The sequence below is a fragment of the Ornithorhynchus anatinus genome, chromosome 3 (assembly GCF_004115215.2).
Source record: "Ornithorhynchus anatinus isolate Pmale09 chromosome 3, mOrnAna1.pri.v4, whole genome shotgun sequence".
NCBI lineage: Eukaryota > Metazoa > Chordata > Mammalia > Monotremata > Ornithorhynchidae > Ornithorhynchus > Ornithorhynchus anatinus.
In genome coordinates, this window is record NC_041730.1 from 141,948,163 (window position 1) to 141,952,904 (window position 4,742).

Below are 4,742 nucleotides of genomic sequence, written 5' to 3' on the forward strand. Positions count from 1 at the left end.
CTTTTTATTTTGCTCACCCTCAGCCACACAGATCTTATGTGTATATAAATAGATATATATCTATCTCCATAATTTATAGTATAATAATAATGTTGGTATTTGTTAAGCGCTTTCTGTGTGCAGAGCCCTGTTCTAAGCGCTGGGGTAGACACAAGGGAATCAGGTTGTCGCACTTGGGGCTCACAGTCTTAATCCCCATTTCACAGATGAGGTAACTGAGGCACAGAGAAGTTAAGTGACTTGCCCAAAGCCACACAGCTGACAAGTGGCAGAGCCGGGATTCAAACCCATGATCTCTGACTCCAAAGCCCGTGCTCTTTCCACTGAGCCACGATCTGTCTCCCCCTCTAGATTGTAAACTCATTATGGACAGGGAACATTATTGCCATTGTTCTTGTCTGTCCGTCTCCCCCGATTAGACTGTAAGCCTGTCAAACGGCAGGGACTGTCTCTATCTGTTGCCGACTTGTTCATCCCAAGCGCTTAGTACAGTGCTCTGCATATAGTAAGCGCTCAATAAATACTATTGAATGAATGAATGAATAACAACTCTGTTGATAATAATAATAATATATTTATTAAGGACTTACTATGTTCCAAGCACTGTACTAAGCATGGGGGTAGATACAAACGAAAAAGGTTGGACACAGTCCCTATCCCATGTGGGGCTCACATTCTCAATCTTCATTTTACAGATGAGGTAACTGAGGCACAGAGAAGTTAAGTGACTTGCCCAAGGACTAGAATCCATGAACTTCTGACTCCCAGTCCCACGCTCTATCCACTTTTCCACACTGCCTCTCACGCTGCTTCTCAAGCTGTTGTATTGAACTCTTTCAAGCAGTATAGTAGAGTGCTCTGCACCCAGTAAGCATAAAAATAAATACCACTGATTGATTAATTAGACTGTGAGCTCATTATGAGCAGGGATCATCTCTCTTTATTGCTGTATTGTACTTTCTCAAGTACAGTGCTCTGCAAACAATGAGCGCTCAATAAACATGATTGAATGAATATCGTCTCCCCCTCTTTAGTCTCTAAGCTGGTGCGCAGGGAAGGTGTCTACTAACTGTCTAACATCATACTTTCCCAAGCGCTTAGTACAGCACTCTGCACACAGTAAGAGCTCAGTAAATGTGTTTGAATGATCGATTGATTAACTGATTGATCAACCCCACCTCCACAGAGAGCTGCTTTGGGCAAACCACTTATCTGGCCTGAGTTAAAGAACAGATCTGAGCTCAGGTGTTTTCAGTGTTGCAGGGCAGCCCTGCTCCCAGCCCTAATCAACCCAGGTGCTTCTAAATGAGGTGCGGAGGCACTGGCCCTTTATGGCCCCAGAGGGTGCTGGCTCCTTCCCTGCTCTACATAAGGCTTCTGACGCTGGCCCCTTTCAGTTTAACAAGAGGAGAGGAGACAGAGCGTGGCCCGCCGTGGGCTCAGGTAGGGAGGGGCCGGGTTCTGGCTGTTCCAGCTACACTCCCCTTCTTTTTTTTTAGGGTGGGTGTGGGACTGAAATTGTTGGGTTTGCTGATGATTATTGTATTGATGATGATGATGACAACGACGACCATGATAATGAAGGTTGGGGAGGGTCATTAGGATTGGGTTGGTGGGTTGGGGGGGAAAGGGGAGGGGTTGATTCTAGGGTTTCTGAAATGACTTAAATATATATGTTGGGGGGCAAGGGAAGGGTGTTGGGGCCTTAATGGGTTGTGACATTGCCAATGATGTGCATATATTGTGTATTGCTTGGGGTGGGGGAGGATTTGGGAAATTGCAGAGGGAGTGTCGGGGGCTGATTGTCCTGAGGGTTCTGATTGTTGGTTTGGGGGTGGGAGGAGGTTCTGAGGAAGGAGGAGCTGGGGCTGAGAGCTGCCCTTGTTGGTTGGGGGTTGGGGGCATATGCAGGTCGGTTGGGGGGTGGCGGCTGGGGGAAGGTTTTGGGATCAGATAGCCTCGGTCTTGGGGAAAGTCTGGCCTGGTTTTGGGGTGACCGCCGGATCTCCGGTCGAGGGTACCGAATGGCTGGGACAGAGGACGCCTTACTGACGGACGCATGGTGCGTGTGGGCTGTGTCAGGTGGTGCATGCTCACTGTCTGTCTGTCTTCACCTCTGTGTGTCTGAATGTTGGTCTGTCTGCCCCACTCCCTCTAGTAAGAGGGCTGGGACACTGTCCTCTCCATCCATGAGAAGCAGCACAGCCTAGTGTGTAGAGCACAGGCCTGGGAGTTAAAAAGACCTGCTTTCTACTCCCAAGTCTGTCACTTGTCTGCTGTGTGACCATGGGTGAGTCAATTCACTTCTCTGTGCCTCAGTTACCTCATCTGTAAAATGGGGATTAAGATTGGGAGTCCCGGGTGGGACATGATTTAATGATAATAATAACAATAGCATGTGTCAAGCCCTGTTTTAAGCACTGGGGTAGATACAAGGTAATCACGTTGGACACAGTCCAATAAGCTTGTATCTATCCTTATGCTTAGAGGGTCTGACACACAGAAAACACTTACCAGATACCTTAAACAAAGGACCCAGAACTCAAAGTGGTGCCCGATGCCCAGAATGTTCCGGTCGAGGGCAGAGAGGGGTGGAGAGGGGAGGTCCCGCCCCTGCAGGGTTGTGGGCGAGGAGCCCGTGTTGCTTCCTCGGGACTAGGAGAGGGGGGTTAGAGGGTGGGGGGCTGCTTCCTGCTCTGTCTTTTGTTCTTACTCTTCTTCCAACCAGTTGTAAGGAATTATAGACAAGAAGGAAGCATTGTGGTCTAGTGGATAGAAGTTGGACCTGGAAATCAAAAGGACCTGGGTTCTAGTCCCAGCTCTGCCATGTATTTACTGCATCACCTTGGGCAAGGCACTCCACTGCTCTCCGCCTCAGATATGTCACCTGTAAAACTGGGATTAACACCATGAGCCCCATGTGGCACCGGGATTGTGTCCCAACCGATAAATTGTGCCTATCCCATCGCTTAGTACAGTGCCTGGTAAAAGGTAAGCCCTTAATAAATGTTGTAAAAGAAAGAAAAATTATAATGCTGTGTCCCTTCAAATCAGTCAATGGTATTTACTGAGCACTTTGTGCAGTATGCTGAACTAATTATGTGGGTGAGTACAATGCAATGAATCCATGGTATTTATTGCACACTTGCTACGTGCAGAGTACTTTTAGCTCCTGAAGCACAGTGATGGTGGGTGTTTGTGCTGAATCCTCCCAAAAGTTTAGCACATCACTGCACTTATTAAATGCACTTAATGTAAAATTGTGCGTAGTCTAGTGTTCTGAACTCTCCATTGCATATAGTGAGCCCCCTTAAGGGTGGACCACCAAAACCTGAGACCCGTCGGACATGGTGAACCCCCTGAGGGCCGGGCCACTGAGAGCAGGGTGGCCGGCCGTGATCTGTGGCTCAGCCCCCTCCCCACCCGCCACTACTGAGGGCAAGGCTGCCACTACTGTGGAGTGGTCTGAAGCTGTGAGGCCATCTAGGGCAGAGTCGCCGTGACGTTATGCCTGGGTGACACTGGGAGCCCCCCGAGGGCAGGGCTGCCGCAGCATTGGACCTGTTGGATGCTGCCCCCCCCCCCCCAGGGCAGGGGCCCCAAAATGTTCTGCCCCTGTGACACTGTGAGGTTATCCAGAGCAGAGCCACCTTGATGTTGTACCTGTGTGACACTGTGAGCCCTCGAGGGCAGGGCTGCCGCAACGTTGGACCTGTCGGATACTGTGAGTCCCCCCCGAGGGCAGGCCCCCCAAAATGTTCTGCCCGTGTGACACTGAGCCCATCCAGAGCAGAGCCGTCATGATGTCATACCCATGTGACACTGAGCCCTCCGGGTCAGGGCCGCCACAATGTTGGACCCATCGGATGCTGTGAGTGCCCCCTGAGGCTAGGGGCCCCAAAATATTCAGCTCGTGTGACACTGTGAGCCCATCCAGAGCAGAGCCACCGTGAAGTTTTCAATAGTATTTACTGAACACTTTATACGTGCAGGACACTGAACTAAGCATGTGGGAGAGTACAGTACAATGAATCCATGGTATTTATTGCATATATGCTGTGTGCAGAGTACTTGTAAACCCCTGAAGTGCAGTGATGGTGTGTATTGTTTGTGCTGAATCCTCCCAAAAGTTTAACACACAGCTGCACTTATTAAATGCTCTTAATGTAAAATCGTACTCATTCTAGTGTGCTGGGCTTTCCGTTTCACATAGCCCGCTTAAGGGTCGACCACTACAACTTGGGACCCGTCGGACACAGTGAACCCCCTGAGGCCAGGGCCACTGGAAGTAGGGTGGCCAGCTGTGATGTGCCCCCTCCCCACCCGCCGTTACTGAGGACAAGGCTGCCACAACTGTGGACCGGTCTGAAGCTGTGAGCCCCTCCAAGGCAGAACCGCTGTGACATTTTTTGCCTGGGTGACACTGGGAACCCCCCGAGGGCAGGGCCACTGCAACGTTGAAGCTGTCAGATACTGTGGGGTCCCCTGCCCCGAGGGCAGGGCCACAAAAATGTTCTGCCCATGTGACACTGTGAGCCCATCCAGAGCAGAGCCGCTGTGACGTTGTTAATAGTATTTACTGAGCACTTTATTTGTGCAGGACACTGAACTAAGCGTGTGGGAGAGTACAATACAATACAATGAATCCATGGTATTTATTGCACACTTGCTTTGTGCAGAGTACTTGTAAACTCCTGAAGTGCAGTGATGGTGTGTTGTGTGCTAAACCTTTGGGAGGATTC